Source organism: Rhinolophus hipposideros, assembly GCF_964194185.1.
Source record: "Rhinolophus hipposideros genome assembly, chromosome: 23".
Lineage (NCBI taxonomy): Eukaryota > Metazoa > Chordata > Mammalia > Chiroptera > Rhinolophidae > Rhinolophus > Rhinolophus hipposideros.
Window position 1 is genome coordinate 11090438 of NC_138069.1, and position 13900 is coordinate 11104337.

Sequence of the window (13900 nt, forward strand, 5' to 3'; positions counted from 1 at the left end):
TCAGCGATTAAAAAAATAAAACAGAGGCTTGATTCAAACAAAATGTCAAAATAAGAGAAATATGGAAATTTGACCACGGATTGGATATTTGATCTGATATTAAGAAACTGTTAATAGCTGTTATAAAGGGATATAGTCATGTCTTTATAAAAAGAGGCCTTAGCTTTTAGAAATACATACAGTATTGAAATATTTAAGAGAAGAATTACATGAAGCCTGGGATTTGATCCAAAATAATACAGAAGGGAAGAACAAGTGGGGGAAACAAAATTGACCATGTATTGATTATTGTGAAATTTGGGTGATGAGTACATGAGGGATCATTATGATATTCTTTCTACATTTGTATATATTTGAAATTTCCCGTAATTTTTTGGAGCATTGGGAACAAATGAAAACTGGATACAAAGAATCTTGCCATATCAACATGGACAAACATAAAAAAAAAAGGTTGCAGAAGAATATGTACTGAATGATACCATTTATATAAAATGCCAACCTGCCAAACAATACAATGCAAACAATATAATACAAACTTTTAATTTTCCCATAAAATTAGGAAGACAAACATGGGAATGACAGATATAAACTTCAGAACTGTGGTTATTAAGGATGAGGGAAGGAAAATGTAATTGGGGAGGGTTCCATAAGGAGCTTCAAATATTTTTGTAAAGTTTGACATCAGGTCATGAACACATTGGTGGTGATTAGATTAGTCTCTGTATTTGTGTATTTCTGAATTATTTCACAAAATACATAAAAATAAAAAATGAAACAGAAAATGTGGATAATCATCTGTGGAGATGTTCTAGAAAGTCCTGCTCTTTTTGGATTGACTTCTAAGAGCAATATCCATCTCCACCTCACCCTCGGCTGGTAAGAATTGTGCTTTTTGTTAAAATACTTTTTTAGTATGAAAAATATCATATTGAAAAAGTATAATTAGCTTAAAGAATAATGGTAAAACAAGCTTCCTTAAACCCAAGTGACTCAAGAAGCCTAACATTACTGGTACCACTGAAGCGCCAGGTACACTCTCTCTGATCACTTTCCAAGCAGGCAGAGCTGCTATCCTGAATTTTGTGTTTATTATTCCTGGCATTTCTTTATAATATAATCATATGTTGTGTATTTTAAGATAAAAGTTTGCATGTTTTTAATGTATACATGTGGAATCATACTGTGACTTGCTTTATTGGTGAAAGATGTGAGATTGATGTTTATGCATGTAGTTGCGGTTCATTCATTTTCACTGTGTGTGTGTGTGTGTAGGTGTGTGTGTGTGTGTGTGTGTGTGTGTGTGTGTGTGTGTGTGTGTGAAATATATCTCTATTTGTCTGGTCTGTTGTTGATGGACTTTTGGATTGTTTCCAGTTTCTGTTATAACAAACAACACTGCTCAAGACATCCATATACTTATCTCCTGAAGTCCATGTGCAAGACTTTTTCTAGGATAAACATCAAGGAGAGGAACAGCTGGGCACAAGCTGTGCCCATCTACAACTTGACTAGATAATACCCGACTTTCCGAAATGATCGACCCCATCGACACTCCCACCAGCAATGTATAAGAGATCCCTTAGCATTTACAATTAGCTTTTGCCAACTGGGTGAGAGTAGGAATTACAATCTGTGGGTTTATTTTCCATTTCCCTGCTTACTAATGAAGCTGAGTCTCTTGTCGTGTTATTGGCCATTCATCTTCCTGTTTTTGCGGAATATCTGATTCTGTCCTTTGTTCATTTTGGGGAGCTACGTTGTCTTTTTTCTTTTTCTTTTTTTAAGGAATTTACTATATATTCTAGACATAATAATGTAACTTCCCAATTGTGACTTGCCTTTTCACTTTTTTAAAGGTGTTCTTTAATGAAGAGTAGCCCTAAATTTTAATATACGTAAATTTGTTCATAGTTTTCTTTTGCTAATGATGTCTTTAAGAAATATATATCTATCCTAGTGTCTCAAAGATGTCCTAGATTTTCTTCTAAAAGTTTTATTAAAGTTTTTCCATTCACATTTAAGTCCTAAATACTTCAGAAATTATGTTTTGTGTTGGTATGAGGCAAGTATCCAATTCCTTTTTTTCTATGTGGATTACCAATTGTCCTAGTCCTATTTATTTAATAGTCTATTCTTCCCCCACTGATCATCAATGCCACTTCTATCAGTATTGTTTCTACACCTGCATGGGTTTATTTTTAGGATTTTTATCAGTATAACTGATCTATTTTATTCGCTTACACCAATTCAATTATGTCTTAATTACAAATTTATAGTGAGTCTTGGTGTCTGTTTAGGCAAGCTTTTCTACTTTATTCTTATTTTTAAATGTCTTAGCTGTTCTTAACTCTGATGTTTTTTCGAATGAAATTGTCAAGGTCTGTTAAAACACACACACACACACACACACACACACAAACAAACCCAGTTGGGATTTTACTGAAATTCATTGTGAAGAGCTGACAGGTTTATGATATTTAATGCCTGTTGAAAAGAAGCAGTTGTTATAGGATTCCTTTCTGCTGATTTTTAAAGGCATTCTTTAATATATGGTATTTGCTGTCGGTTTTTTGCAGATTCAGGGAATTCCCTTTCATTCCTAGTTAAAAAGAGGGTTTTCCCCCACCTTTTATCAAAATGGATATTCCATTATATCAAATACTTTCTTTCTGCAGAAACTGAAAAAACGTCTCTTCCCCTTTACTCTGTTAGTGGAGTAGACTAATGAGGTCTGACAATTAAGTTCACGAATTCATCCTAAAAAAGTGCTACATACCTCATTGCTGAATATCACAACAGTCACCTTTGAAGTACTCCCCTTGGGAAGCTATGCACCAGTGCCAGTGCCTAGTCCACCCTTCAAAGCAATTTTAAAACTCTTTTTCTGGAATGGCCATCAGAACTGTTGTCATATTACCCTGGATGTCCTGAATGTCATCAAAATGTCTTCCTTTCAATATTTCCTTTATCTAAAGAAAGAAGTCACTGGGGGCCAGATCAGGTGAGTAGGGAGGGTGTTCCAATACAGTTATTTTTTCCTGGCTAAAAATTCCCTCACAGACAGTGCTGTGTGAGCTGGTGCATTGTCATGATGCAAGAGCCATGAATTGTTGGCAAAAAGTTCAGGTCATTTAACTTTTACACGCAGCCTTTTCAGCACTTCCAAATAGTAAATTTGGTTAACTGTCTGCCCAGTTGGTACAAATTCATAATAAATAATCCCTCTGATATCAAAAAAGTTTAGCAACATCGTTCTGACTCTTGATTTGGACTAATGGAACTTTTTTGGTAGGGAAGACACTTTGTTTCCATTGTGCGCTTTGACACTTTGTTTCAGGGTCACATATGTACACCCATGTTTCATGACCAGTGATAACACGACCCAAAACATCGTCTTGCCTCTATAAAAGGTCTTGACAAACTTCGATTCTCCTTTGCTTTTGTTCATCAGTGAGCTCCTTCGGGACCATTCTTGCACACACCTTTCCCATGCCAAGATTTTCAGTTAAGATTTTCCTGTTTCTCTATCGATGTTTACTTGGTCTGCTTGCTATGCTTCTCACAGTCAGCCAATGATTTTAATGCATAATTTGATGAATTTTTGCAATGTTTTCGTCAGTTCTGCTCTTTACTGGTCCCCCTGACTTCTCTTCATCACTGACGCGTTCTCTCCCCTCAGAAAAACATTTAATCCAGGTGTACACTGCCGTTTTCTTCATGGCTTTATCCCTATAAACTTGGACTAACATGTCCCTGATTTCACTTCCTCTCTTGCCAAGTTTAACAAGAAATTGAAGCTTATTTGTTGCTCTAATTTAAGCTCATTCTCGGAATAGCACACAAAAACACGCAACAACAATAATGAACGCCACTCAGCAAGACACCACCACACATCAACAGGAACACAGCTGTGAGACACTGATATACCAAGGTTATGAAACCTTACCGAGCTGTTTGTACAGTGCTGCCAATGTTAAGCCCACAGTTGCAAGTTTGCAAACTTAATTGTCAGACCTGGTATATACTATAAACAATAAAAAATGGGAGTCTAGAGGAAAAATAAATCATCTTGCATGGGAAGAGTCCCAAAGGCTATATAAGTTTAAGCATGAAAAACTAATGTGGGAGAATCAAAGTATGTTAGAAAGAATGAATCAGGTAGACCTGATGCCGTGTTTCCCCAAAAACAAGACCTAGCCGACCATCAGTTCTAATGAGTCTTTTGGAGCAAAAATTAATATAAGACCCGATCTTATTTTAATATATTAACCAGGTATAATATTAGATCAGGTATAATATGATATAATATAATATAATACCAGCTCTCATATAAGACCAGGTATAATATAATACCAGGTCTTATATTAATTTTTGCTCCAAAAGATGCTTTAGAGCTGATGGTCAGGCTAGGTGTTATTTTCGGGGAAACACAGTGTCTGTCTGGCTATCGGGTACACGGAAACTGGAAAAAAAAAATCAAGCTGATGTCAAATTTGAAGCCAAAGAAAGCTATGTATCACCACTTTTAGCTACATGAAAATCTAGGACGAAAGGGATAAATGGTTTGGGGAGAAGTTAATCTGGTTTAGATATGGTAAATTTGAAGAAACAGCAAAATGACAAAGTGGAAATATTAGCAAACATGTGGAGACTGGTGCTTCTGATATATGTCATTGTCAAAACTATAGATCCTGGAGTAATACTCCCCAGGCCCCTTAGATGTAGCAGTCAAGCTATAATAGCACACTTCTCTCAAGGAAGCAGGGAAGAGTGGACGGCTTAAGAACTGCACTTCAGAGAACGCTGACAGGGAAACAGGTAGGAAGATACAATAAATGATCACTGGAGCAGAAAAGTGTTTGCAGGTGAGAAGAAAACAATGTGACAAAAAAGATGAGTGTATTTCAAGAAGGAAAAAATGATTCATGGTGTCAAATGGGAAAGAAAAGTCAGGGAAAATAAAGACTTAAAAACAGCCTTTGACTTTGACAAGTAGGAGATAACTGATGCCCATTAAAAGCAAGGTTGTGTTACTGTGGTGAAAGCAGAAGCCAGACTCAATATTTGATGGATCAAAATTTAATTTTATTTTTCAAGGTGTTACCTGCGTCAGGATGCTCCCTATCATTGTGACTATATTCTGTTCCTTGTTACAAATGGAAGGAAATGAGTGTCACACAGTAGCAACCCACTGAGCTGCCAGTTGTAATTCCTTCCACTTGTCACAACTCCGCTTGGTCAAAGGACTGGAGCCAGGACCCCCAATCATCACATGAATGTCTACCCAATCGATTTCAGAACTTGACCTGGTCGATTGCCAATTCAGCTGCCACTGTCTCTGCCATAACCCATGTCTCTGCATGACTTTTGGTGGCCACAGAGAACCAAGTCATGGCTATCCTACAGGTAGAGACACACTTGCCAAAAAGCCAGTGTAGGTCCCTCCTTTGTATAGGCTCCTTGCATGGCCATGAGAATAACCCTAGCAATTTTATAATTGCAATTTTGTATTTGCAATTTTGGATTCTTTGTCTCAAAAACGGGCCCTCAAATGTAAAACTCCAGGCTCCATAAAAGTTTCTGGATCTCCCTATGTTAATCCGTAACTCATCCTCTATAAACCCTAACACAACCTTGTTTGGAACATCACCTTACCTGCCCCACTAATGCACAAAGGCTCAGAAAATCCAAAGTAGCCTCAAAAGATAAACGTTGGGAATTGCTGGTCTAGACTTGATTTTCCCAGGATGGAACAGAATTACAATACTAGCATCTCCCCTTTGACGGGACACAACTCTAAAAGACACTACTGACTCTGCTGAGATTTTCTTCCTACAAAAGAAGACATGTTATCCACTCATTACCAGAAGAGTGGGGGATGGGAGATGGGTGAAAAAGGTGAAGGGGAATATAGTTAATAGTGAGATAAGTTTGCATGGTGAGAGACGATTACTCGAATTAGTAGGGTGATCACATTGTAAGGTGTAAAAATGTCAAATCACTATATTGTACACCTGAAGCTAATATAAATATATAAGATTGTATCCCAACTATACTTAAATAAAAAATGTAAAAAAAGAAGACATGTTATACAGTTCTCTTTTAAAACTCTAAATGGCATGATTATTCTTGTATCGAATGAAACATCTTATACATGCAGAGCAGGTATTTGATGTATTCGTCACCCATGCCAACTTCATATCTAAACAAATGGAGACCAAGACACAGATACCCTCAGAATTTCACAGGTAATATGCAACAAGAGAGAGGGCACCTCCAGACCTAATTTAATACCAAAGGGAATGAAGTCAGGATAGACTCAGAAAACAGCTCTAAAATTAAAGACCATAATTCTGCATCTTTGAAGGAGACTCCAAAGGCCTTGTGAACAACTAAATTTCATCACTACAAACCCACGATGCCCTATGAGTATTAAATCTTATCTCAGTAAGTCCTCATAATGTGTCTAAGAGATAAGCTCTTCTTGTCCCTAGTTTCCAGCTGGGAAAATGCAGCAACACAGCACTACACACGTATACCCCAGTGAAGAACTGATTAAAGGCCATGATCCTAATCCAGGCAATCTGATAGTAACTTGGACTCTAGTACCAATCTGTACTATAGGGATTTTTATAAAAACTGAAGGTGCATTCAATAAATTTTTAAAAGAGAAAGAAGCCCCAGGAGTTTATGGTATAGTCTCAATATCCTGATACTACCAGATATTCTGTTTGGAGGATAGAAATTAAAGGAACCAACTTTCCTAACTCAAATCAAACAACAATCCAAGGAGATTATGGATGGCGGAATTATTCCATAATAAATGTTGTTGTAAAGGTTTTTCATGAGGCATCAGATGCTTTAAACATTGTAATAATACGGTTCAAGGTAATAATTAACCTCCACAAAGAAATTACTCAGAGACGCCCAAGAGATGCTGCCTGAAATGTATATAAACAATCTAGGGCTTGGTTTGAAATGTCCTAAGACTTTAGAGTCATTCATCTGAGGAAACCCAATTTCTAGTATGCATTTTTATTATATCTTTCATCCAGGGGAGCAAAAAGCATTGATTTAGAGCAAAAAGCATCGCCGAATTAGTACCCCATCCTCATACAGCCGTTCAGTCCAACAGGGACTGATTGGCTTGTCCTCTTAGACCAGGGCAGAGAAAGGCTGCAGGTCCTGGAAATACTGGTCCTTGAGCTCCCTCTGGAGGAGGTTAGCACTATCTGACTTCAAAGGAAACCACAATCATTTTTACTTTTTGGCAAGAGGGGCATATAGACTATGCAATAGCCACTGGATACCTGCAATCTATATACTGCTACTGCTTAAATAAAGCTAACGGTGAAGAGCAAGAACCTTAACACAAAGTCTGTTTGAAAGTCAATCTCAGGTAAACATTTTATGTACTGCTTTGAGTTAAGCATTTCACAGGATCATTTATTCTTTCAATACCATATGTATCCATTCGATTAAGAAATCATTTCACTTATTCTAAGCCAAGGGAGCAACTGAGAGACCTGCATAACACTGAGAGAGTACTTACACAATTTATCACTCTCTTGCAAGTCCTAAGTGTTCTAATTTAGGACTTCCCTGGTCTCCTGACACACCAGTGGCTAAAAAAACCCCAGAAATGTAGTGACTTTTGGAGGAGAATCTGAAAATCTGACCGATATACTGTAACTCACTCTGCAGAGCATTTTTTTACCCTTTCATTTGCCTTATCTTTCCTTGGCTCCTTCCACTTTCTAATTTTTGAGAAACAATTTTTTTTAACTTATCTGACATTCCACAAATTCTGTTCCTAACATGCATCCTTCTGTGTTATCTCTAAACGTAATTAAATTTCAATTCCTTCATTAAAATACCAACAAACTCTAAGTTCATCTAATCTCCGTCATCTTTAAACTCCATGCTGAATCATTGCTATTCATTTCTTGTTCTGTCACTTTAACAATCAATATTAGCACGCTACAGAGGGCACATTCTACTTACCCCACCAATAAAATTATCCCATATTTTATTCTTCTTTGTCTTCTGTCAAGTAATTACTATGTAAGGTGCTTAATCAATTCATTCCATATATATATATATATATATATATATATATATATATATATATATCTTATTATATTACAAAGAACAAATTAACACCAAACTAGATAGAGGAAAGAAATAGTAAAGATAAGAGCACAAAAGCTGGTTCTTTGAAATAATTAGTAAAATTGATTAACCTCTAGCTAGACTTACCAAGAAAAAAAAAAGACAATACAAATTACCAAAGGGGGACATCCCCATAACTCTTACCAACTTTTTTTTTTTTTAAGATTTTATTGGGGAAGGGGAGTTTATTGGGGAACAGTGTGTACTTCCAGGCCTTTTTTCCAAGTCAGGTTGTTGTCCTTTCAATCTTAGTTGTGGAGGGTGTCGTTCAGTTCCAGGTCCAGTTGCCGTTTCTAGTTGCAGGAGGCACAGCCCACCATCCCTTGCGGGACTCAAGGAATCAAACTGGCAACCTTGTGGTTGAGAGCCCACTGGCCCATGTGGGAATCGAACTGGCAGCCTTCGGAGTTAGGAGCACGGAGCTCCAACCGCCTGAGCCACCGGGCCGGCCCTCTTACCAACTTTTTTTTTTTTTTTTTTTGGCATCATTGTATTATTATCTGTATTTTTTCTTTCTTTTATTTTTTATTTTTTTATTTATTTTATTTTTTTTAATTAAATTTATTGGGGTGACAATTGTTAGTAAATTTACATAGATTTCAGGTGTACAATTCTGTATTACATCGTCTATAAATCCCATTGTGTGTTCACCACCCAGAGTCAGTTCTCCTTCCATCACCATATATTTGATCCTCTTACCAACTTTTAATGATAACAAGGGAAAACGATAAACAATGTCATGCCAATAAAATCAGTAACTTTGATGGAATAAATAAATTTACCTTGAAAGAGGTAAATTACCAAAAATGACACGAGGAGAAACAGCAAATCTAGATATCTATATATTTATTAAATAAATTTAAGGAAATTAAATTTGCATATTAAAATCTTTCCACAAAGAAAACTCCAGGCTCTGTTGGCCTCACTGGTAATTTCTAACAAACATTTAAGGAGAAAATAAAATCAATCTTACAGAAATTCTTTCAGAAAACAAGGGAGGACGGAACACTTTCCAGTTCATCTTATGAAGCAACATAACACTGATTCCAAACCAGACAGAAACAATATAAGAAAAAAAAGGGACTAAAACTCCACATTAACATAGATGCCAAAATCCTTGATAAAATATTAACTCATCAAATACAATACAATACATAAAAAGGATCAACTGGGGTTTAATCCTAGGAATGTAGCGATGATTTAACATTTGAACATCAATTAATATAATTCACATTAACAGAATAAGGGAGGAAAATCATAAGAGCATCTCAGTAGATGCAGAAAAAGCATTTAACCAAATTTAACACCCATTCATGGTAAGGACACTCAGCAAACTGAAATAGAAGGAACCATCCTATGGAATAAAAGTCACCTACATAAAACTTACAATTAGCATCATACTTAACGGGGAAAGGCTGAATGTTTTCCCTCTGGTATAGGAAACCAAGACAAGGATATCCTCTCTCACTACTTCTGTTCAACATTATCACACGTTCTAGTCGGTACAATCAGACAAGAGAAAGTAACAAAAGGCATAAGCATTGGAAAGGGAGAGGAAAAACTAACTTTATCTATAGAAGTTATGATTGTCTGTATAGGAAATCCTAAGGAATATACAGGAGAAGGAAAAGGAGGAGAGGGAGAAGGTGACGAAGGAGAAGAAGAAGAAAGGAACCAATGAACATAGGAACAAAGGAAGGAAGGAAAACTACTAGAACTAATAAGTGAATTTAGGAAGGCCTCAGGACACAAGATCAATATAGAAAAACAAATCGTACCTCTGTATTGTAACAACAAACTGGAAGATGACATTAAAAAACACTACCCTTTGTAACAGCATAAAAAAACAAAACACAGAAATAAATTTAAGGAATGATGTATAAGACTCCCACAAAATAGTACCAAAAAAAATTAAAGAAGATCTAAATAAATGGAGAGTTTATACTATGCTCATAAATTGGAAGACTCAGTATTATTAAGATATCTTCTCCTCAAAATGTTAGATTGATTTAACATAGTCCTAATCAAAGTCTTGGCAGGCATTTTTGTAGAAATTAAAAACAAACTGACAATCCTTTGTATTGATGTAAGAATCAACAAATATGTAAATTCAAATTCCACAGGCAATGGACAGACATATAACTGTTAAACCTACCACAGGGTAACAACTCCATTTTCCTGGGGATTAGTTGCTAAAACTAACAGTCTGTTAGCTTTATTGTGTATTGTGTATAATAATATCAGCTATGAATTCTAATCAACATTTTGATGAGATGAAAAGATTACAATACTGTAATAAAGATGCTTTACTAAGCATTAATAAATTATCCTTTCTTTTGTTTTTCATGTCTACTTGTAGTAAATACAAAATCATGTAGAGTCCTAGTAAACCACCAGATAATTCCACTTTATTACTTTTTGAAGAACAAGACAATCAAGAATTTTGATATGTGGCTGGCCCGGTGGCCCAGGCGGTAGAGCTCCATGCTCCTAACTCCGAAGGCTGCCGGTTCGATTCCCACATGGGCCAGTGGGCTCTCAACCACAAGGTTGCCAGTTCAATTCCTCGACTCCCGCAAGGGATGGCTGCGCCCCCTGCAACTAAGATTGAACACGGCACCTTGAGATGAGCTGCCACTGAGCTCCCAGATGGCTCAGTTGGTTGGAGCGACGCGTCCTCTCAACCACAAGGTTGCAGTTCGACTCCCACAAGAAATGGTGGGCTGTGCCCGCTGCAACTAGCAACGGCAACTGGACCTGGAGCTGAGCTGCGCCCTCCACAACTAAGACGGAAAGGACAACAACCTGACTTGGGAAAAAGGCCTTGAAGTACACACTATTCCCCAATAAAGTCCTGTTCTCCTTCCCCCATAAAAAAAAAAAAATCCTTAAAAAAAAAGAATTTTGATACTACTCCTCTTTTCTGGGTTGTATATAATTAAGTTTATGAAATAGAAAACATTTGTACCACATACAAGGCACTATCAGATGCAACCAGCAAACTGGAAGAGTGCTGGTCGTTGATTAAAAAGATAAAAGAATTCGATTAACATTTGAATACCATATATTTACAGATGTTTTATAAATATTATAAATAGTTTTATAACTAACAGAATATATTTTTAATCATGTAATGATAATGAACAGCTTTTAAAACAACGGGTCAGATATTTCATTAAGAACTTACTTTGGGAAGCCTGAGCATTCTAGGAAATGATTGACATGCAAGGTTATGTGACTAGCAGAGGGCGGAGATCAGTATACAGTGTGCTTCACATGACAGGATATATTATCTACTTGGTAATCATGGCAAGCAAAGGAGCAAGCAGAGAGGAGATGACTTTAATTCCAAATCAAAGCATCACATCGACAGAATTCTTAGAGGAAGAAAACAGTGAATGGTTTGCTAACAAAACAAAGTTGGATGATGCTAATGCACACTAATGGCCATCCTACCAGCTCATGTGACATTTCTATTGCATATAAAATAAAAAAGGAAGGCTTGCCAATTTCTATTTTAAGATTTAAAAGACAATATGAGAAAAAAAAATCTGTTCCTTTTCAAATTATTCCCCTCACAAGAGCCATCTCCACCCTAAAATTAGAAACCAAGCCAGTATGAACCAGGGATAAGAACGTAAATATATGCTGCCAAAACCTTGCCTATTGATGTTAAATTATATGTAACAACATATTCTATTAAACTACTAAATGATAAAACATGTTGGTCAAGCCAGAAATTTGCTTCAATGCTTTGCTCCATTTCCACCCTTTTAAACAATCTTCATGATATATTTAAATGCTGTTCCAGAATGTTCAGTGAGGAACCAAACCTATGTTTCATGCTTATCAAGTATATTTGTTTGCTCAGAAATGTTTGGTGCTCCCAGGCATTGGGATCTTTCTTTATTACACAGTTAGAAACATTTCCTTCTATAATTATAAAGTTCTGAACCAAAGCTAAGAATGACCACTAATCAAACATGAGTGAGATAATATATCATCAAATAAAATTATATGACTTAATGGAAGTAGCAGTTTTATTAGGATGTACCAGTCAGGCAGTTTTTATAAATTAATGTTCAAATTAAGAAAACATGAATAATTTAAAGATTAATAAATTTAAAAATAAATTTAAGTGAATATGCACATAACTACAGAGAATTTAAGATATAGCTGTAGAATTCTCTAGTCAGCATTTTTGTGGATGTAATATTAATAAAAAGGAATTTTTAAAAACCATGCAGTGATTCTGGGATTCCCTGAATTTTCAGCTGCTGCATTTTCTACTCTATATCTGGTGGGTTCTTCTTCCTTTCAGTGTGTGCATTTCCTGTATTCTAAAAAGTAAATAGAAACAGGACCTTAATTGAGGAAATGGTGAGTGAGTCTTTGGCTAAGGAAATACAGCCACAGTAAAGTACTTGTACTTCGCACCTGGGGGCTGTTGTTTTATATAGTACAAGAAGACGACTTAGCAAGGATTCCTCATCATCATCATGAAACAGGACTGAAGGGGGCTTGCCTTCAGTTCTTCAGAACTGAAGACCTCTCTTGCCTAACTCACTCATTAGCAGTAATGTAGAGTTTCTCTATAGGTCGGTCATAGAGTCCGTGGATGCTATTCAGTATACAGTTAAGATGTCTAAAAGAGTTTAATGTACAACTAGAAAGTGCCTGGATCTGATTAATTCAAACTCAAGTCAGTAACAAAGCCAAGAATAGAACAAATAGCTTGCTATTGCCTATCTTATGTTTTTAAAAACATGTCATACATAGTCTCTCGTGCTCTAAAATAACAAACTACCAACTCAAAATTTAGGAAAAGTTTCTTAGTTCTGACATTAATTTATTAAAAGTCTTTGGACTAGCCTTATGAGCAATTTCAGTCACTTGCAAGAACTGTATTTAAGTGGGGAGTACAAATAAACTACAAGTATCACTGATGACTTCTGGTTATTTCTAACAACTACCACAGTTTCAAGGTCACACTTAAAAATGTAATCTTTTCAGGAGTTCTACACCAGATGAGCAAGAAGGGATTTCCCTTCCTATTTACATCTGTGTTTTAAAAATGACATACTATCTAAAGAGTTCATTTTTTCCTGCTTTGGAATGTAATAGTAGTTCTAGGGGGAGTAGGGGCCTTCACAGGACAGTGGGATAAACACATATAGCCCATTACTAGCCTGCCCAAACTCAGGAGCCCTAACTCACCCAGGCATTCAAAAAATGTGCAAATCGTGTGCTGTTCAACATGCTGTGACATCAGTAAGTCACCCAAGTTTAAAGCCACCTTGTTATTTTTTATAATGAACTAAAAGATGACCATTAATGGCTTTCTTGTTTTATCTAGAAAATACTTCTTTTCGGCAAAGTGCACTGTGGAGTTCTTTAAAAGTTCTAGGCCAAGAATAAAGCATAAATGTCACTGCAAAAATGTATCTAACAGTGTCTGATAACTCTTTTATCTGAATGTTGTGAAAACTGAATAGACAGTGAAAATACCTTCATAAGTAGTTTCAGATCAAAGTTTCCCTACATTTCTAATTTCTTCAAATTTCCTAAATAGGTATGTGCTAATTTTTGTCAGAAATAAAAATATAATCAATTTTATTTAAAAACTAAGAAACAGAGATAACGAAGTTGATGCCTTCACAGAATGGAAGGCCATCTAAATGATTTAATTCAGTGGGCCATCTAAATGATTTAATTCAGCACAGTACCC

At 36.1% G+C, this 13900-nt stretch overlaps 1 protein-coding gene across 1 annotated transcript in view; it reads right to left on the reverse strand.

Moving 5' to 3' along the window:
• CDKL3 (cyclin dependent kinase like 3) overlaps positions 1 to 13900 on the reverse strand; it is a 60274-nt gene that overhangs the window by 15806 nt on the left and 30568 nt on the right. The gene's annotated exons all lie outside the window — the stretch shown is intronic.